We start from the raw sequence: 23,178 nt of genomic DNA, 5'->3' as shown, positions 1-23,178 counted from the left end.
AATAATTTTTTTTCGACAACTTTCACAAAGGAAATAGAACTAACAGGAGAAATGAGAAGTGACAAGCTTAATCCTCCACTAAGTATGACAAATCTAACCCAAGTTGAGGTACAGAAACGCCTCAGTAACATTAAATTAAACAAATCACCAGGACCTGATAGCATACACCCACGGGCACTAAGGGAACTAAGTAATGTGATAGACAGACCGTTATATCTTATATTTAAGGACTCTGTTGAGACTGGGTCTGTGCCACTTGATTGGCGACAGGCGAATGTAGTGCCAATATTCAAAAAGGGAGCGAAAAGTGACGCCGGAAACTATCGGCCGGTGAGTCTGACGTCCGTTGTGGGCAAAATTTTTGAAAGTTTCATTAAAGAGGCAATTACGGAGCATCTTGATGCTAATAATCTTTTAATCCCGAACCTACATGGATTCATGAGGAATCGCTCCTGCCAAACAAACCTGATTGACTTCTATGAGGAGGTTAGCTCTCGAGTAGATCAGGGGGAACCAGTGGATGTCGTATATCTCGACTTCTCAAAAGCGTTCGATAGCGTGCCACATAATAGGTTGGTATACAAAATGAGAATGATGGGGCTGGGGGAAAATGTCTGCAAGTGGGTAGCTAACTGGCTAAGGGATAGAAGGCAGAGGGTGGTTATAAATGGAATATACTCAGATTGGGTAAGCGTCACTAGTGGGGTACCACAGGGGTCTGTACTAGGCCCAATGTTATTTAACATCTTTATTAACGACATAGTCAACGGGATAAATAGTAAAATATCAATATTTGCAGATGACACAAAGTTATGTAAAACAATTAATACAAAAGAGGACAGTGCAGACCTACAGAGGGATTTGGATAAGCTGGGTAGGTGGAGCATTAAATGGCAAATGAGGTTTAACGAGGAGAAATGTAAGGTCATACATATGGGAAGGAAAAATGGAAGTCACCAGTACTCACTGAATGGGAAATCATTGGGGAATTCAGAGATGGAGAAGGACTTGGGCATCTTGATTGATAGCAAACTAAATTGGAGTGCCCAAAGTCAGGCCGCTGCTGTAAGGGCAAACAGGGTAATGGGATGTATCAGAAGAGGTATAGCTGCAAAGGATGAGAACATTGTTCTTCCACTGTACAAAGCACTGGTCAGACCACACTTGGAATACTGTGCTCAGTTATGGGCCCCAATATATAGAAAGGATATAAATGAGCTTGAAAAGGTACAAAGGAGGGCAACAAAATTAATAAAGGGAATGGAGGGACTGCAATACCCAGAGAGGTTGGCAAAACTAGGACTATTCAGCCTGTAAAAGAGAAGGTTGAGGGGGGACATAATAAATGAGTACAAATATGTTAGGGGACAGTATAGAGATCTTGCCCAGGATTTGTTCAAAAGGAGGGATATTACGGTAACAAGAGGGCATTCACTAAGACTGGAAGAGAAAAGGTTTCAGCACCAGCATAGGAAGGGGTTCTTTACGGTAAGAGCAGTGAGAATATGGAATTCACTGAGTGAGGAGACGGTAATGTCAGATTCAGTACACCAGTTCAAGCGGGGACTGGATGCATTTCTAGATACCAGGCAGATTTCAGCATATACTTAAAAATAAAATAAAATAGTAGGTTGATACAGGGATTTATTCTGACTGCTGGTTTCAGAGTCGGGAGGGAATTTTTCCTCAGGTGAAGATTGGCTAAATCATTTGGGGTTTTTGCCCTCCTCTGGATCAACTTTAGCAATTACAGAACTAACAGGTCGAACTTGATGGACGCAAGTCTTTATTCGGCTTTACAAACTATGTTACTATGTTACAGGAACTTACAGAGGCAGCTCCAAGAGCATCTGAGGAAGCACGGGAAATGAGTGCAGCGGAAGAAACTTCTGTGACCGAAGAACCCATGGTCTCTGAGGAACAACCCACCAGGAGGATGTCAGATCGAGAAGTGAGGAGGCCCGTGATGCTGACGTATGAGATACTTGGTGAACCGAGTCAAGTGCCAAGGACTGTCGACTGGAAACAGGTATCTCTACCTGTGAACCAGGTAAGCTTCACCACCGAGAGGCAGTATGGAAGATGTTGTCTACTGGAAAGACTTGTTTTCATGCTTTGATTTTCCGTAAAATACTTTGTAGAAACAAAGAACTGTTAAAGCATAGAGAGAGAGAGCTGGTTGAAGACGTACGAAGAACTCCAGCTGAAGAGATGCTGATTGTTTTAATTGTGTTAATTCTTTATTTCTTACAGGTACCCTACAAGAAAAAGGTCGTAAGATTAGGTTGTTATCAATGTTTATGGTCGTTATACCAATTTCACAATGCCAATTTGTATATAAAGTTATTCATCTTTCACCACTGTCTCAGAATTGGTTAGATTGACCAATTAAGACGAATGTCGAGGACGACATTCAAAAAGGAGGGAAGAGTGTGACATGCAGAAGTAGTGCTTTTGCAGAGTGTGACATGCAGAAGTAGTGCTGGTACTTTAAAAGCATCCAGCAACTAGAGGGGTTAACACAGTCACAGAAGAAGGGGAGTGTTTTAGAAGAGCCCCAGGGAGGTTGTGGGGAAGTTGTTTACTGTCTGGCTGGAACCGAAGAGAAAGGTGGTGTGTGGTTCTGTATCTCACAGAAGCGCCCCTGCAAGTGAAAAGGATTCAAGTCTGGAGTGAAGCTAAGCACAGGTCAGGAAGAGTTCCTGAACTAGCAGTGCAGAGTATTGTCAGGCATAAACATAAGGACTGGAAGAAATGGTGTCACGGGGATCATCTCCCTCAGCAAACCCTCCCTCCCTCCTCTATCTCCCTGTGCTGTAAAGAATGCTGTGTTCATTACTGTGCCTTTGCATTAGAACTGTGCTATCCTGTACTACTGGGAAGACTGTGAACTGCTGTGCTGCTAAGGACACTGTACTGTTTGTCACTGGAGCCTGTTGCTCATAAGACTTAACTTGCACTGGCTGTGCGGCTTCTTATTAAATGCTACTGTTCTACTGTTTATGAGGACTCTTGTCAAGTATGTCTGGTCAGCAAGTGAAACAACCTATGTGTCTGTGCCTGAGGGTCAATACCCCTGTGTGCCTGAGAGAAGCTGCAGCACATGGTCTATGGTCACCCTGAGTAATGGTTCTCCAGGATTCCAAAGAATTCATGTAATCTGTCTCGCCCCTATCTAAACGTAGTGGTGGACGTGTAACACTAGCTCCTGTGATTAGTGGAGGTCACAATAGTTAGACTCCCACTGATCAAACATTGTATGATTTTCTGTACTATATGGCACTCAGCAATATGACATAATTCAATTCTCATGTAGCAGATTAGCATCGACTAAGTTCAGGGATCTCTACCATGTAGAAAACAAAATCAATGAATCAATTGTCCAGATCTTGCTTCCTAAAAATCGTATCATCATAGGTCAATCTGCACTCTGAGTTGGATATCTCAAGTAGATTCAATTAATATCAATTCACAAAACAACTGCTTTCGTCAAAGAATGCTCCCTTTGCAGCAATTACAGCACTGCAGACCTTTGGCATTCTAGCTGTTAATTTGCTAAGGTAATCTTGAGAAATTTCCCCCCATGCTTCCTGAAGCCCCTCCCACAAGTTGGATTGACTTGATGGGCACTTTTTGGGTACCATATGGTCAAACAGCTCCCACAACAGCTCAATGGGTTTGAGATCTGGTGACTGCGCTTGCCACTCCATTACAGATAGAATACCAGCTGCCTGCTTCTTTCCTAAATAGTTCATGCATAATGACATGCTTTGGGTCATTGTCCCGTTGTAGGATGAAATTGGCTCCAATCAAGCACTGTCCACAGGGTATGGAATGGTGTTGCAAAATGGAGTGATAGCCTTCCTTATTCAAAATCCCATTTACCTTGTACAAATCTCCCACTTTACCAGCACCAAAGCAACCCCAGACCATCACATTAGCTCCACTATGCTTGACAGATGGCGTCAGGCACTCTTCCAGCATCTTTTCAGTTGTTCTGCGTCTCACAAATGTTCTTCTGTCTGATCCAAACACCTCAAACTTTGATTCGTCTGTCCATAAAACTTTTTTCCAATCTTCTACTGTCCAATGTCTGTGTTCTTTTGCCCATATTAATCTTTTCCTTTTATTAGCCAGTCTCAGATATGGCTTTTTCTTTGCCACTTTGCCCTGAAGGCCAGCATCCCGGAGTCACTTCTTCACTGTAGAGGTTGACACTGGCGTTTTGCGTGTACTATTTAATGAAGCTGCCAGTTGAGGAGCTGTGAGACATCGATTTCTCAAACTAGAGACTCTAATGTACTTGTCTTGTTGCTCAGTTGTGCAGCGGGGCCTCCCACTCTGGTTATATCCTGTTTGTGCTCTCCCCTGAAAGGGGTGGAACACACTGTTGTAGGAAATCTTGAATTTCTTAGCAATTTCTCACATGGAATAGCCTTCATTTCTAAGAACAAGTGTAAACTGTCGATTTTCACATGAAAGTTCTCTTTTTCTAGCCATTTTGAGAGTTTCATAGAACAAACAAATGTAATACTTCAGATTCTCAACTAGCTCAAAGGAAGGTCAATTTTATAACTTCTCAAATCAGCCAAACCATTTTCAGCTGGGCTAACATACTTGTGCAAGGGTTTTCTAGGGTTTTCTAAACATCCATTAGCCTTCTTACACAGTTAGCAAACACAATGTACCATTAAAACACTGGAGTGGTGGTTGTTGAAAATAGGCCTCTATACACCTATGTAGATATTGCAATAAAAACAAGACATTTGCAGCTAGAATAGTCATTTACCACATTAACAATGTATAGAGTGTATTTCTGATTCATTTAATGTTAGCTTCATTGAAAAAAATGTGCTTTTCTTTCAAAAATAATGAAATTTCTAAATGACCCCAAACTTTTGAACAGTAGTGTATATAATTTGCATTGTGGAATCTGGTGACATTTCTTTTTAATAATGCTACTTTTTACCATAAAAGCTTCAATCCAGATTTTTACATCTCTACCTCCATGATTGTTTGTCTTCTGTTAGATCAATAATGATGAAAGCAGAAGAACACACTGTACTTGCAACTGGAGATTTAAAAGTAAATACTTTGTTGTCAAAGGAATTTTTAACAGAGCAATCGTTAATGTTTAACCAGGTAGTCAAAAAATGCACAAACATTTGCTGGGCCCTTGTGGTTATTGCAGCAGGAACATTTTGTTCAATTTCATTGAAGTGTAACCTAAAGTAGAAAAAGAAGCAAAGTAGAGATGATAGTCGCCGTGCTATATCCAACCAGTCAAACTCCACTAGGATGTGCATTTAGTTCCATATATTAAAATGTCTACACATGTTGAGGTCGCACTGAACCCCTTAATCAGGACGATTTAATATGGTAATAATGCATTCCAGCATCATATTCAAATGTATAAAAATGGTGCCAAAACCAGCAAGTCAAATGGGATATTTTGATCATCTAAAAAAGGCATATCAATACATTTTATAAAGACAAAGTTTTAATGGTAAACCCGTAAAAAGTAATAATAGTATTTATAATAATTTAGATATTTTAAGAATAAAATTAGAATACATTCTTAAAATTAGTTATATGATGATGATTCTATTTTTGTTTTCCAATTGTGTTGCTATATACGGTGCCTTGAAAAAGTATTCACATTCTGTGAACTTTTACACATTTTTCACCTTACACTCACAAACTTAAATGTATTTTGAGATCATGTGATATACCAACACAAAGTAGCAAGTATTTGTGAACTGTAAAGGTTTTCTAAATATTTTAAAAATATAAATCTGAAAATTGTAATGTGCATTTGTATTCAGCCACCTGTAGTCTGATACGTTTAAATGACCCTTAATAAAATCCTGAGTGACCATTGCCTCCAGAAGTCACATAATTAGTAAATTGAATCCACCTGTAAGCAATTTATTCTCAGTATAACTACAGCTGTTCTGTGAAGGCCTCAGAGGTTTGTTTGAGAACATTAGGGATCAAAAAGCATCATGAAAACCAAGGAACACATCAGACAGGTCAGGGATAAAGTTATGGATAAGAGTAAAGCAGGGTTCGGTTATAAAAAAAACCCCAAACTCTGAACATCTCACAAAGCACTGTTCAATCCATCATTCAAAAATGGAAGGAGTATGACACATCTGCAAACCTATCAATACATGCCTGTCCACTTAAACTGACATCACAAGCAAGGAGATCACTAATTAAAGATGCAGTCAAGAGGCCCATGGTCACTCTGGAGGAGCTGCAGAGATCCACAGCTCAGTTGGCAGAATCTGTCCACATGACAACTATTAGTCGTATACTGAAAAAATCTGGCCATGACCACTGGGCACCAGCACCAATTCAAAAATGTTAAAACATAACTTTTACTGTGCAATTAAAAACATGGTGAGAAAACACAAAAAGATAACAAAGATTAAGGATCCATAAGCTTACGCATTTAGGGTTAGCAACCCTTATTGATAGCTGTTAGTATTTCTGACCTGAATGCCAGCATGGCGTATTCCTATACTCTCTCCACCATGCCCTATCCAAACAAGGTCTACCAGGGTTCCTATGTGAATTTAAGTGGTTTTCACACTGAGTTGTCCTCACTTGGAGGTGAGCTGATTACCATTTTTTCTCCTTTGCTACATTAGTTTATAATATATTTAAGCATATTTAAAAGGCTCTGTCAGTTTTAATATTATATTATTGTCCCTATAATGTTGTTTTTTATGTCCTATTAATGGTCTTATATCAGTAGGAGGCATCACCCCATACACTTATTTTTGCTATAACATCTCTCAAATGTTGTGCCTTGTATCTTTTGAATTCATTTGTAATATTGCCTGAGGAAGGGGCCCCTGTGCTCTGAAAGCTTGCATATACAGTACAGACCAAAAGTTTGGACACACCTTCTCATTTAAAGATTTTTCTGTATTTTCATGACTATGAAAATTGTACATTCACACTGAAGGCATCAAAACTATGAATTATCACATGTGGAATTATATACTTAACAAAAAAGTGTGAAACAACTGAAAATATGTCTTATATTCTAGGTTTTTCAAAGTAGCCACCTTTTGCTTTGATGACTGCTTTGCACACTCTTGGCATTCTCTTGATGAGCTTAAAGAGGTAGTCACCGGAAATGGTCTTCCAACAATCTTGAAGGGGTTCCCAGAGATGCTTAGCACTTGTTGGCCCTTTTGCCTTCACTCTGCGGTCCAACTCACCCCAAACCATCTCGATTGGGTTCAGGTCTGGTGACTGTGGAGGCCAGGTCATCTGGCGTAGCACCCCATTACTCTCTTTCTTGGTCAAATAGCCCTTACACAGGCTGGAGGTGTGTTTGGGGTCATTGTCCTGTTGAAAAATAAATGATGGTCCAACTAAACGCAAACGGATGGAAAAGCATGCCGCTGCAAGATGCTGTGGCAGCCATGCTGGTCCAGTATGCCTTCAATTTTGAATAAAACCCCAACAATGTCACCAGCAAAGCACCCCCACACCATCACACCTCCTCCTCCATGCTTCACGGTGGGAACCAGGCATGTAGAGTCCATCCGTTCACCTTTTCTGCGTTGCACAAAGACACGGTGGTTGGAACAAAAGATCTCAAATTTGGTCTCATCAGACCAAAGCACAGATTTCCACTGGTCTAATGTCCATTCCTTGTGTTCTTTAGCCCAAACAAGTCTCTTCTGCTTGTTGCCTGTTTTTAGCAGTGGTTTCCTAGCAGCTATTTTACGATGAAGGCCTGCTGCACAAAGTCTCCTCTTAACAGTTGTTGTAGAGATGTGTCTGCTGCTAGAACTCTGTGTGGCATTGACCTGGTCTCTAATCTGAGCTGCTGTTAACCTGCGATTTCTGAGGCTGGTGACTCGGATAAACATCCTCAGAAGCAGAGGTGACTCTTGGTCTTCCTTTCCTGGGGCGGTCCTAATGTGAGCCAGTTTCTTTGTAGTGCTTGATGGTTTTTGCAACTGCACTTGGGCACACTTTCAAAGTTTTCCCAATTTTTCGGACTGACTGACCTTAATTTCTTAAAGTAATGATGGCCACTCGTTTTTCTTTACTTAGCTGCTTTTTTCTTGCCATAATACAAATTCTAACAGTCTATTCAGCAGGACTATCAGCTGTGTATGCACCAGACTTCTGCACAACACAACTGATGGTCCCAACCCCATTTATAAGGCAAGAAATCCCACTTATTAAACCTGACAGGGCACACCTGTGAAGTGAAAACCATTTCCGGTGACTACCTCTTGAAGCTCATCAAGAGAATGCCAAGAGTGTGCAAAGCGGTCATCAAAGCAAAAAATGGCTACTTTGAAGAACCTAGAATATAAGACATATTTTCAGTTGTTTCACACTTTTTTGTTAAGTATATAATTCCACATGTGTTAATTCATAGTTTTGATGCCTTCAGTGTGAATGTACAATTTTCATAGTCATGAAAATACAGAAAAATCTTTAAATGAGAAGGTGTGTCCAAACTTTTGGTCTGTACTGTATATATTTTCTCTGGTTAACCAATAGAGGTATCACTCCCAGAATACTTTAGTCATTTTTGGGCATAAAAGTATTTACATCGTTTTTCTAGCTAACACGGTACCACAATATAACTTTGTATTGTACATCATGAGGAAAGCAAAAGAATTGTCAGTGGATCTACGGGAAAAGGTAGTTGAACTGTATAACACAGGAAAGGGATACAAAAAGATATCCAAGGAATTGATAATGCCAGTCAGCAGCGTTCAAACTGTGATTAACAGATGGAAAATCAGGGGCTCTGTAAAAACCAAACCACGGTCAGGTAAACCAACAAAAATTTCGGCCACAACTGCCAGGAAAATTGTTCAGGATGCAAAGAAAAACCCATAAATAACATCAGCTGAAATTCAGGACTCTCTGAAAACTAGCGGTGTGGCTGTTTCAAGATGCACAATAAGGAGGCACTTGAAGAAAAATGGGCTGCATGGTTGAGTTGCCAGAAGAAAGCCATTACTGTGCAAATGCCACAAAGTATCTTTCATACAATACGCCAAACAGCACAGGGACAAGCCTCAAACTTCTGGAACAAGGTAATTTGGAGTGATGAGACCAAGATTTAACTTTTTGGTGACAACCATAAACGTTACATTTGGAAAGAGGTCAACAAGGCTTATGATGAAAGGAACACCATTCCTACTGTAAAGCATGGAGGTGGATCGCTGATGTTTTGGGGATGTATGAGCTACAAAGGCATAAGAAACTTGGTAAATTTGAAGGAAAAAGATGAATGCAGGACATTATCAGCAAATACTGGAGTCAAATTTGCGCATGGGACTTACTTGGACGTTCAAACATGACAATGATCCAAAACACAAGGCCAAGTCGACCTGTCATTGGCTACAGCTAATAAATGACCAAATACTTATTTTCCACGAAAATTTGTCTGATTTGGAAAGGATTTTTTTTCATTGTGATTTTCAGGATTTGTTTTCTCATTTTGTCTCTCATAGTTGAGGTCTACCTATGATGTCAATTACAGGTCTCTCTCATCTTTTTAAGTGGGAGAACTTGCACAATTGCTGGATGACTAAATACTTTTTTTCTCCACAATACACAACTTTTCTGAATGGCTACAGAGTAACACTATTAAGAGGCACCTCTAACCAGACAACACCATGCAGACCAAGGAGATCTCAAAACAAGTCAGGGACAAAGTTGCTGAGAAGTCTTAGTCAGGGTTGCATTATAAAAAAAAATCCCAATCTCTGATGATCCCCCAGAGCACCATCAAATCCACTATCATCAAATGGAAAGAACATGATACCATAGAAAACCTGCCAAGAGAGGGCTGCTCACCAAAACTCTCAGCCCAGGCAAGCAGCTCATTAATGAGAGAAGCAGCACATAGACCAAAGGTAACCCTGAATACGTTCCCAAGCCGAGACTGGAGTATCTGTCCATATGACTACAATAAGCTGTACACTTCATAGAGGTGGCCTTCATGGAAGAGTGGGCAGGAAAAAAGCCTTTACGTACACACAAAAATTGTGAGGCTCATTTTGAGTTTGCCAAACGACATGTGGGAGACTCCCAAAATGTATAGAGGAAGGTGCTGTGGTCAGATGAGACCAAAATTGAACTTTTCGCCACCAAAGTAAACGCTATGTCTGGTGCTAAACCAGCACAGCTTATTATCTCAAGGACACCATCCCCACAATGAAACATGGTGATGGCAGCATCATGTTGTGAGGATGTTTTTTGGTAGCAGAGACAAGGAAAATGGTCCGAGTCAAGAGGAAGATGGATGGTACGAAATACAGGTATTTTCTTGAGCAAATCCTGTTTCAGTTTGTCAGTGATTTGAGACAGGGACGGAGGTTCACCTTCCAACAAGATAATGACCCAAAGCATACAGCTAAAGCAATACTTGAGTGGTTTAAGGGAAAACGTGTAAATGTTTTGGAGTGGCCTACTCAAAGCCAAGACCTTAATCCATTTGAGAATCTGTGGTCAGTCTTGAAGACTGCGGTCCGCCAGAAAAAAAAATCTAACTTGAAGGAGCTGGAGCAGTTTTGCCTTAAGGAATGGGAAAAAATCCCTGTGACCAGATGTGGAAAGCTCATACAGAGTCTAGACTTATCCAAAGCGACTTGCAGCTGTAATTGCCTCAAAAGAAGGCTCTACAAAGTACTGACTGTTACGGGTCTGGGTGGTGGAACCTCTGTGCTTCAGTGCAAGGAGGGACCAGAGGGGCGTGACTAAGTGCCTACTTGGCCTGACCAAGGTCGCACGGTGGCTCAGTCGACTCCTTGGAACAGGGAGGGACTGAACAGGGGGACCAGATGCCACTCTGGGACCGACCTTGTGTGAGAGCAGGTGACTTCCACGGGTCAGATGGCAGGAACTGACCGGTACAGCGGATGAGCATGGCAGGAAGGCTGACGGGTGGTCCGGATAGATAAGCAGGCTGGTTCAGCAGATAGCCAGACGGGTGCTCCGGGTAGGCAAGCTGGCGGACATGACAGGTAACAGGCAGGTGCTCCCGGTAGGCTGGCAGGCAGGCACGACAGGTAACAGGCAGGTGCTCCAGGTAAGCAGGCTGGCAGACATGGCAGGTAACTGGCAGGTGCTTCCAGGTAGGCAGGCTGGTGAGTATGGAAGGTAACTGGCAGGCAGACTGGCGGACAGTACTGACAGGCAGACTGGCAGGCACGACTGACAGGCGGAGGGATGAAGCAAGTGTTAGCACACAGAACAACAATATGCACAGGCACCTCCATATTGGAGGAGGTGCTTTAAATAGGGGAAGACCTTCGGCCGGGGACTTTTTAGGATGGCGTGCGACCCCTTTAAGAGGGAGGGAGCACGCGCCCTAAGCACAGTGCCCGGGAAGCTGCGCGCAGTGCGCTCCACAGTAGCTGCAGGACGGGAGCCAGCAGACACCGAACCAGGGCCGTGGCGGTGAGGGGAACGGCATCTCTGCCCGGCAGGAGGCAGAGACGCCGATGCTACACTAACTTTAGGGGGTGAATAGTTGTGCACACTGAAGTTTTCAGTTATTTTTTCCTATTTGTTGTTTGCTTCACAATAAAAAAATTAGAGTTCACAGTAATAGACATGTTGTTAGGCGTCAAGCTGTTGCTGGATTCGAAATGGGTCCAGAACCTTCTGTGGTCTCCCATTCCGGTCCAGCTGGGGCTGATACTGCACAGCATCGTCATCAGCCCCAACGCCTAGCTGGTCCACGAGATGTACAGATTGTCTCTCGGGTATTTGTGCCTAACAATGTTAAGCATAGGTTGCGGAGAGAGACAGGGCTGTTGGAGCCTAAGCCCAGGATTCTCTGCACTGAGCATGTCCGTGACCTGGAAGACCATGATTGGTGGTTTGGCAATCACCTGATCCGGTGACCTGGCACCGCCTGATTGGTCGCGGGTGACGCCACCAATAGTGCGAAGGTGGGCAGGGCTTAGTCTTTAAAAGACCCGCCCACAAACATGGCGGCGCGCTCTGATCATTGAGCAGTGATGCTGATGTGTGGACGACTGTGTTCCACGTAGTTTCCATAGGCAGGTGTAGTGGAAATAGGCAGGCTAGTGGAAGTAGGCAGGTAGCTCCGTCTTGCAGTCTGGCTCTGCCAAAGGGGTCGCCTAACACCCCGAGTTGCCTGCAGACGTCCTGTCCACGGCTATCGCCTGTCAGCCACGTGGAGTAATACCCTTCAGTCCGGTAGCACGCTGGCTGGAGGCACGTGTACCCGTCGGCCTAGTCACACACGCATCCTAGCGCCGCCAGTGTAGTCCCTGTGTAGTTAACAGGGCTACAGCTACTTCCCTGGTCGCGCATCTCTCGTGCAGTCAACGGAGATAGAGCGAACCGCTATACCCATTCCTGTGTGCAGTAACACGGAAGGGTTTATCATTTAAGTTGGTTGCTTTCCTTTTCACCCGGAAAGTGTTCGGCAGCAATCCACCAGGCTGCATCGCTAACCCCGGGGTCGGTTGCATTCCATTATAATAAAGTTGTCTGCAACCGCCCTCCTAACACATGTTCTTTGCATGAACTGATGTAAACCCTCAAAAAAAACTATGAAATACCAGGTTGTAAGATGGGAAAACACGAAAAATACCAAGGGGATGAATACTATTGCAAGCCACTGTATATTTTGTGCAAGGAGTATAGTGAGGTGCAATTATTTATTTAGGGGTACAGCATAGGGCACAGATTTTTATTCAAGGACATCATAATAAAATTGTTATTTTTAAGGGCAACATGTCGGCATGTGATGCAGAAGACTGGAAAAGAGGGAAATCTGCAGAGATGAACTGTGGTTGTGAAAAGTCATAATGGTATCTCAACAATATGGAGAGGAAAGAAAGAGAATAGCTTCTGTCAAAGAAGATGTCACCTATAAGGTACCTGGGTGTAGATGTTTTTTTGTGATACTGACTTTCACTCATCAGTACTGTAGCTTTTGTATGGTGCACAGTCTGATGATGGCTGTTGATAATAGCTTTCAGTTTCTCCTTGTTGAGGACATACTAGGAGTTGTAGATGCATGCAGTACAATAGTATATAAGGCTAACGTGACATTTCAGTTGATCATTGTACTTGGCTAGGGAAAGTATTCATGTACTGATAGAACAAATGGTGGTTCTAGTATTTTATTCGTGTACTAATGGTGGTTCCAGTGATGTATTCAATTCCTGATGGTGGTTCTGGTGATTATATTCATTCACTGATGGCGGTTCTGGTGATATGTTATTGTACTAATGGTGGCCCTAAGGCTGTATTCATGTACTGCTATTGATTCAAATGATGCATTCCTGTACTGTTTTTGGTTCTGATCCTGTACACGTGTAGCAATCCATAACTTAACAGATAACATCATACATGGCTATGTAAGTTTTGTGCTGAATGACAAGTTATCGTTTAATACATATGTTTATATGTTAGGAGCATGCCAATTGAACGTGTGAACGCTGCCTTAGGATAGGTGATAACTTTTTTTCACCAGAGAACCCCTGTTAGTGCATCTTTCCTACTGTGTAATAGTCACAGGACAGGGAGGGGTTACATTACCAAGTATTTAATCTCTAATGGAAATAAAGAATCTTCTCCTTATTGATATCAGAGAGAATAAGTGATTGCCATATACAGCACAATCCATTAAACTAAGACTAATAATGCTACATATCCACCCACCATGACCGGACTACATATTACCACCAACAGTGGACCGAATAATACCACATATAAGGGATAAAAACTGCCACGTCATGACCCGACAACATATTATTACCACGTAGTGGGCAAATAAAACTTCAGTAATAACTATGAATCAAAAAACACAAAACGAATAACACCAATATTACCATTGGTGACATTATGCACAGGAGCTCTGTAGATAGTATATAGTGTCAGTGTACAGGTAATACAGGAATCACTAGTGATATTATACACAAGTTCTGTATATAGTGGATTGGTACAGGTACTACAGTGATTATACACAGGACACTGTATAGTATACAGTGTACAGGTAATGCAGTGATTACTGCTGACATTACACACAGGAGCTCTGTATATACTATGTAGTGTATAGTGTAAGTATACAGGTAATGCAGTAACTTACCAGTGATGTCTGTAGTTAAATTCCTTCATCTTTGCTTTACTTCTTCATTTGTTGCAGACCACGATCACTTCTTCCAGCCAGGACCCACCTCTGCAGAAAATAATACAAAGTCAACCAGTTGATCACTTCTAGAGCACATTCCCCACTTTTTCCCCAACTTCTACACTGTGCCAGATGAAGAAAAAAAGCGACATAGTGCCAGACTGCACAGTAACAAGACCTACCTTTTGTTCCCCCATAGAAAACAGTATCCTCAAAAGTAAAATATATTACAGCAGTAATAATGTCCCCTAATTGTACTCCATAAACTAATAATGTATGTTCCTCATTCTGATGGTCCCATACAGTGCTCCTGTCCCCCATACTGGCCCCTTTTACATAATAATTTCCCCTATCCTGGTCCCCTTTATTTAATAATGTCCCCATCATGGGCCCTTTATTTAATAATGTCCTCCATCCTGAGCACTTTAGTTTAAAATGTCCTCCATTTTGTCCGCTTTATTTATTAATGTCCACCATCCTGAGACCCTATGTTCCATCATCCTGAGCCCTTATTTTACCTCATCTTGGGCCCCTATGTTCCTCTGTCCTGTGCCCCTATGTTCCTCATACTGGGCCCCTACGTTCCTCCATCCTGGGCCTCTATGTTCCAAGGACTTGGTCCCTATGTCCCCTCATCCTGGGTACCTATGTTCCTCCGTCCTTGGCCCCAACGATTCTCCACTGCGCCGCATCTTCTTGCTGCTTCATATCTCACACGGTCATTGAAATGGCCACTCGCCTTTCAGCAACGTATGACGTTACTGCCATGTGGCAACTGCTGATGTCAGCTACCAGACACTGATAGGCCAGCAATCATTTTAACTATTTCGGTGCAGGAAGTCGGTTCCTTTTTGCATCACATTACATTTCAAGTGAATGTGCGTCCAAGGACATACATTCAGTTGAAGCCAGTGTGGTTGCTGGTGGGCGCTCTCTTCGTCCTGATTGATGGCCTGCCGAGGACCTGGGGTCCAACTGAGAATCTGTGGCGCCCCTGCGGGTTCAGTCGCCGCAGAGGTACTGCATCTCACCCAGAGGTGTGGTATCCCACTCTCAGGTAAGGATAAAGTGCTGCCCGGAACCCTAACACCGGCATCCAACACATCCACTTCAGTAGGGCAGGGCGAGATTGCTCCTACGGGAGAGCACAGTCCCTGGTCCCTGGCTGGAGTGAAGGGGAACCTAGTAAGGGGGAACCATGTAGTGGGTGTGGGTGGAGGACGTAGATCAGGGGAGCACTTGTGAGGGAGTGATATAAAAGGGGCAACCATCTTGAAAGTTCAGTTCAGTCAGTGAGAGAGAGAGTGGTGTTGGAGGGGGAAAAGTGAGGTGAGCAGAGGCTCTGCAAGAGCTGTGCCCTAGAGCGGGCCTGAGGAGAGGCCCAGGACTGAAGGAAGAGGAGAGGGAGCAGGAGAAATGTTGGCATATGCAACAGATTAGGACTTATTATAAGTGAAAGGAGGACTTTATACTAACCAGACAGCAGATGGCGATAGTGTGTAAAGTTATATGCTTGCTGTAATGTGGGGAGGGAAGCTCTCAATTGTTGGTTGTTTTACTTCCTGTGTGTTGTTTGTTTTTCTTCTGTATGTGTTGTGTGTAGCGTCGGCGTCCCTGCCTCCTGCTAGGCAGGAACGCTGTTCCCCTCACCTCTCCGCTCCGTGCCCGGCGTCTTCCTCCCGCTCTGCTGGCAGCACGCGCTGCTTCCCGGCCACTGTGCTTAGGGCGTGCGCGCGCTCCCCCTCTCTTAAAGGCGCCGCGCGCGCCGTCCTATGGAGTCCCCGGCCAATGGCCGGAGGACCTCACCATATATAAGGCACCTCCTCCAAAATGGAGGTGCCCGAGCAATGTTGTTGCATAGCCTATCACTCTGCTTCAGCCCTCAGGTCCCGTTACCAGATACCTGCCAGTTACCTGCCAGTTACCTGCCAGAATCCTGCTTGATACCTTCCTGTTACTTGTCTATCTACTTGCATTCCTGCGGTCCGACAGTCTGCCTACCAGCCCTGCCAGTCTGTCTATGGATCTGATTGCCCGCTCACCTGGGAGCGCTCATCTGCTACCTGCCTGCTAGCCTACCTGGAGGCTCTGTCATCACGTGCTGTGACCACCTGCCTGTCCAGAGACTCTTACCCGCTCACCTGGGAGCGCTCACCTGCTACCCGCCTGCTAGCCTACCTGGAGGCTCTGCCGTCACGTGCTGTGACCACCTGCCTGTCCAGAGACTCTTACCCGCTCACCTGGGAGCGCTCATCTGCTACCTGCCTGCTAGCCTACCTGGAGGCTCTGCCGTCACGTGCTGTGACCACCTGCCTTTCCAGAGACTTTTACCCGCTCACCGGGGAGCGTCCGCCTGCTACCTGCCTGCTAGCCTACCTGGAGGCTCTGCCATCACGTGCTGTGACCACCTGCCTGTCCAGAGACTCTTGCCCGCTCACCTAGGAGCATCCACCTGCTACCTGCCTGTTAGTCTACCTGGAGACTTAGCCATCTCTTGCCATGACCTCCTGCCCTTCTACCCAGAGACTGTCCCCGTCACTTGCCGTGACCTCCTGCCCTTCTACCCAGAGACAGTCCCCGTCACTTGCCGTGACCTCCTGCCCTTCTACCCAGAGACTGTCCCCGTCACTTGTCGTGACTACCTGCCCACCTACCCTGGGAGCCACCCACTTCCTTACAAGGACTGCCCCTTTGTATCGTTGCTCAGAGGTTCCACCTCCCAGACCCGTTACATTATGTCAGCAGCACACGGACTGTGTGACACTGAATTGTATCTCATGTTTATCCAGTATGAAGTAATTACTGTTTACTCAAGATATCTTGCTGATTGAAGCTCTCGTAAGTACAGTGGTGACTGTAAGAAGATGCACTCTGCGACAGGTTATGGGCCCAGACACTACAGGCCCGCACTACAAGCCCAGGCAGCAGGATCCCGGTTTATAACCCCAGATAACGGAGCACACAGATAAGCTCTGTAAACAGAAGGAAATAAATCCAGATACAGCGTGACAAAGGAATTCATGATCCCAGGAGCTGGATATAATTACAGAGAATTCAACACAGGCAGGACATACAGGAACTATCAGCAAGAAAAAAACAGGAGAATATCTTCAGTACAACTCTCTAAACAAGTAAGACTATATAAAGATGATGAGTAACACAGAACTGAAATTCACAGTAGCTAAACTGAATAGTGAAAATTATCAGTTATGGAAATTCAAAGTAGAGATGTTGTTATGTAAGGATGATTTATGGGAAGTAATTGTTACAGAAAGACCAGATCAAGATAATCAGACATGGGATAAGAAGAATAGACAAGTGAGAGCCACCATTAGCTTATTAGTGGATGATGCTCAATTAATACATATAAGAAATGAAGAAACAGCGAAAGGAATATGGGAAGCATTAAGAAAACTGTATGAAAGACCTAGCTTGAATCACAAGTTATTTTTATTAAGAAAGCTTTACAGTATGAGATTGAGTGCAAATGACGACATGCAGAATCACATATTCTCAATGATGGAAGTGATATCACAGCTAAGATCTATTGGTGAAGACATTAAAGAAAGTCATGTAGCAGCTATATTATTGTGCAGTTTACCAGATTCGTATACAGCCTTGATAAATGCCCTTGAGACGAGACCAGAAACTGACATTACATTAGATTTTGTGAAAACAAGACTAATAGATGAATATCAGAGAAGAAAAGAACAAAGAAATGATTCTTCTACTGAAAAGGACAGCGAAAATGCTCTTAAAGCTACAGAATTTAAAAAACCCTATAATAAAGAGACAAGAGAATGCTTCAGATGTAAGAAAAAAGGTCATTTAAAGAAAGACTGTACCATATGGAAAGCAGAACAACAAAAATGACAACATAAAAAGCATACACAGAAAGTAAAAAACACAATTTCCGATTCATGTGAGAATAATTGGAATGGCACATTTAAAGTAACAGACAAGAAATCATCACTTGGTTGGTTTATTGATTCAGGAGCAACGAGTCATATGACAAGTGACATGAATTTCTTTACTGATCTTGATTTAGATAAGAAAGAAGCCATTTATCTTGCAGATGGAAGCAAAATAACCGCAGAAGGTATCTGACAAGGTATGCTAAATTGTTCAAACAAGTTTGGACAAGATTCAAAGATACTTGTACAGGATGTGTTGTATGTTCCAAAATTGGAAGGCAGATTATTATCTGTGAAACGTTTAACAGCAAAAGGACTTACAGTAAAATTCAAAGACAATGAGTGTGCAATTATTGCAGGAAATAAGGTGATAACCAAAGTCAAGGCAGATGAACAATTATATAATTTTGACACACCAAAGGAACAGATGAAGGTATGTACACATGATCACAAAAACTGTATTCACATGTAGCATAGACATCTAGGACATAGACACCCTGACAGTATAAGGGAACTACAGAGAAAAGAATTGACAAAAGATTTAAAGATATATGATTGCTCAATTACCGTAAGATGTGAATGTTGTATAAAATCCAAAGCCACAAGGATATCTATTCCAAAAGAAAGTGAGATGAAAAGCGAAAGACCACTTGATTTGGTGCATACTGACGTATGTGGACCCATGAAAGTGACTACATCAGGAGGCAATAGATACATGGAAAAAAATAGGAGAACAAGACAGACAATCTGGTATTACGTTTAAAAATTCATTTTATTAGTCAACAATATTGAAAAGGTTAAAAAAGACAGTACACAAGGTGGAAGCACAACTGGAAGCATATAACTGTTTGTAGCCCTGAAGCAAGGGCAGTTTATATAGAAAAATATCAATATATTCACTCCAGATGAGTCTAGGAAGATACCCTAACAAAAACAAATAAGGTCAGAAACTACCATTATTGCACTGTGCCCTAAGGACCTAGAAAAATTCCCACACACATAGGTAGCTAGTGGGAGACACACCTGGGGGCACAATGGGCCATCATGTAAAGTGAGGGTACAGGTGCACTAAAGGAATCAAGGCAACAGTGTAAGTTAGTAAGGGGGAGACACAACATGGAGCAATGTAAGTACAAGTGTGCTTACCAGGAAGAAGTAAAGGGCAGGTTAGATGAAAGAGTGCACCCAACGTGCGTTTCGTGGACCAACCGTCCATTTTCTCAAGCACCTCTGCCTTGAAAGTGCTGGTAAGCACACTGGTACTTACATTGCTCCATGTTGTGTCTCCCCCTTACTAACTTACACTAGCTACCTATGTGTGTGGGAATTTTTCTAGGTCCTTAGGGCACAGTGCAATAATGGTAGTTTCTGACCTTATTTGTTTTAGTTAGGGTATCTTCCTAGACCAATCTGGAGTGAATATATTGATATTTTTCTATATAAACTGCCCTTGCTTCAGGGCTACAAACAGTTATATGCTTCCAGTTGTGCTTCCACCTTGTGTACTGTCTTTTATAACCTTTTCAACATTGTTGACTAATAAAATGAATTTTTAAACGTAATACCAGGTTGTCTGTCTTGTTCTGCTATTTTTTTCCATGCTTGTTTGACTGTTCATGGTTTTTTTGGGGGGAATCGCTGGCCAAGGTTGGTACAGCGATTCACCCCCTTGTTGAGTGTTGTATTTTTTCGGCCATGTTTTGGTGGCAATAGATACATGTTGACTTTTATAGACGACTACTCAAGATACACAGTCACATACCTAATTAAGAACAAATAGTGAAGTTTTTGATAAACTTGTAGACTATGTAACAAGATCAAGTAACAAATTTCAAAGGAAGCCAATTGTCATCAGAAGTGATAATGGAGGTGAATTTACAGGTCACAGAATAGAAGACTACTTAAGACAAAATGGAATAGAACACCAGAAAACTGTTCCATACACACCTGAACAAAATGGAGTAGCAGAAAGGAAAAACAGAACTCTAACAGAAATGATAAGATGTATACTGACGGATTCCAAACTACCAGAGAAATATTGGGGTGAGGCAGCAATGACAGCTACATATCTACAGAACCGACTTTTTTCCAGAAAACTGACGAAAACTCCATATGAACTGTGGCAAGGTATGAAACCAAGTGTCAATCATTTAAAAGTTTTGGATGTAAAGTTTTTATATTCATTCCAACAGAAAAACGTTCCAAACTTCAAAACAGATCCATGGAAGGAATATTCGTTGGATATAGTGAAAATTCCAAAGGATATAGAATCCTAGATCCCAAAACAGACAGAGTTACGGTGAGTAACAGTGTGACATTCATTGAAGATTTAAATGAAGACATAATGATTTCAGTTGAAACAAAAAATGAGAAAAACAATAGTGACATAACTGAAGAAATATCTGATGAGAAAGAAGTAGAAATTAATGAAGAACAAAATACTGAAAGTGAAGAATCACAACTACAAACAGACACAGAACCAAGACGTTCAATGGGAGAGAACAAAGGAAAACCACCAAAAAGTCTCTCAGACAAGACAAGCATAAGAAAAATCTATGAGCCTACCTCTTGGGAAGACATATCTAAACTTCCTGAAGAAGAAGCTAATAAATGGATAGAAGCAACAGAAACAGAAATTAAATCCATGCATGATTCAAATACATGGACACTAACAGAGTTGCCAGAAGGAAGAAAAGCTATAGGATGTAAATGGATTTTTAAAGTAAAATACCAAACAGATGGCACAGCTGAAAGATACCGAGCAAGACTCGTAGCTAAAGGGCATTCTCAAAAATATGGAGAAGACTATGATGAGACATTTGCTCCAGTTGTCAAACACACTACAATAAGAACTTTACTTACAGTTGCAGCAATGAAACAGATGGAACTGAGACATCTGGATGTAAAGACAGCTTTTTTGAATGGAGATTTAACAGAAGACATTTACATGGAACAACCTCCAGGATTCAAAGATAAAAGAAATCCAAACAAAGTTTCAAACTACAGAAAAGCATATATGGTTTAAAGCAAGCAGCTAAAGCGTGGAATGACAAAATCACGGAAGTACTTACAAATGAAAAATTTCAAAGAAGCAAAGCTGATCCATGCTTGTACACAAAAAGGCTGATTAATAGATGGATTTATGTACTCATATATGTAGACGACATTTTGATTTGTTTTAAACAAGAAAGGGATAAAGAAAACATTCTAAAAATCCTGAAGCAACATTTCGAAATCAAAGACTTGGGAAATGTGAAATAGTACCTAGTAATACAAGTAGAAAGAGAAGAAGACGGAAGTTTCCTACTGAATCAAAATCACATGATTCAAGACATAACAGAAAAATTTGGATTAAAGGATGCAAAAACAGTAAAGTCTCCAATGAAAACTAATTATCTCAAAGAGATGAACAGTGAAAAAAATATGCTACCAAATAATGAAGAATACAGAACAGCAATAGGAAAACTACTGTATCTAGCGACCGTTACAAGACCAGACATCGCAGCAGCAGTAGGAATCCTGAGTAGAAAGGTATCAAAACCAAATAACGCTGATTGGAATGCCGTGAAGAGAGTAATGCGTTATTTGAAAGGAACTAGCAATGTTAAGCTGAAATTACCCACAAGTGATAATTGCATTTTAACAGGATATGTTGATGCAGATTGGGCTGCAGATCCAACTGACAGAAGATCTACCAGTGGATATATTTTTTTTTCTCTCATGTGGACCAATAAGTTGGACAAGTAAGAAACAGTCAATTGTGACACTGTCTTCAACAGAAGCAGAATATGTTGCCGCAGCACATGCGAGTCAAGAAGTACTTTGGTTAAGACAATTGTTGACAGAATTAGGACAACCACAGTTGGAACCAACAAAACTGAAAGAGGACAATCAAGGATGTCTTGTTCTTGCTCAGATGGAAAGAGTCAATCCAAGAACCAAGCATATTGATGTGAAATATCATTTCTTGAGAGATCATCAGGAACAAGGAGTCTTGAGGTTAGAGTATTGTCCTACTGAAGAAATGACAGCAGACATCTTCACGAAGGCGTTGAATGCTGATAAACACCAGAGACTAATAAAAAAGTTGGGTTTGATTGAATAAGTCCTTACTGTTGAGAAAGGGTGTTGGCATATGCAACAGATTAGAACTTATTATAAGTGAAAGGAGGACTTTATACTAACCAGACAGCAGATGGCGATAGTGTGTAAAGTTATATGCTTGCTGTAATGCGGGGAGGGAAGCTCTCAATTGTTGGTTGTTTTACTTCCTGTGTGTTGTTTGTTTTTCTTCTGTATGTGTTATGTCAGCAGCACACGGACTGTGTGACACTGAATTGTATCTCATGTTTATCCAGTATGAAGTAAATACTGTTTACTCAAGATATCTTGCTGATTGAAGCTCTCGTAAGTACAGTGGTGACTGTAAGAAGATGCACTCTGCGACAAGAAAGGCTCCAGGAACGAGGGGATCCTAGGGGTATGGGCAGTGCTGGAGGCCACCCGTACGCCCGAATCTACCTGGTGTGGCGAGATCAAGCCGCAGAGGGGACCGGCCCCTAAACTAGTGGAGAACTACAAGGCTCAGCTAGAAACCGGAGGCTGCTGTACTTGAAAGGTGCAGTGGCCACATCCGCAACTATATCACCAAAAAGGTGGCCACATAGGGTCCAGGGGACTGAAGATCGCCCGACAAGACCCGAGGCTACTGGAGTGGGACACTGGTTGCGAGGCACAGGGCAGACGGGTGAGAGCCAGCGCAGGAAGACAACTGAGGAAGGCACATAGAAAGGGGTCCTGTCAGGCACTCTTGAACTACCTGAGGGATTGCTGAACCCCTGCCTGGTGAACGCAGCATGACGTGGGAGGTTGTAGTCCGGAACCTGTAACCTTAGGAACTTAACAACTGTGAGTAAACTCGGAAAACTGAATCCCACTGCCTCTGTGATTGTCTGCGCCCTCACCCCCTGCATTACAACGCCCAGCATCACCTTTAACATTTACACTGCCCTGGAGCTAAGCTCTACCTGTGGAGAGCCACACCAGCTTTGCGGCACTAACATCAGCTCCAGAACACCTGCTCCGCAGCGGCGG

At 42.5% G+C, this 23,178-nt stretch overlaps 1 pseudogene; it reads left to right on the top strand.

Annotated features, from left to right (window-relative positions):
- LOC141156757 (flavin-containing monooxygenase 5-like) overlaps positions 1 to 23,178 on the top strand; it is a 363,305-nt pseudogene that overhangs the window by 50,753 nt on the left and 289,374 nt on the right.

This window comes from Phyllobates terribilis, unplaced genomic scaffold (genome assembly GCF_046119375.1).
Source record: "Phyllobates terribilis strain yellow unplaced genomic scaffold, ASM4611937v1 Scaffold_8__6_contigs__length_399053987, whole genome shotgun sequence".
Lineage (NCBI taxonomy): Eukaryota > Metazoa > Chordata > Amphibia > Anura > Dendrobatidae > Phyllobates > Phyllobates terribilis.
The sequence above is the reverse complement of the archived record's forward strand: the minus strand, read 5'-3'. Positions and strand labels throughout refer to the sequence as shown.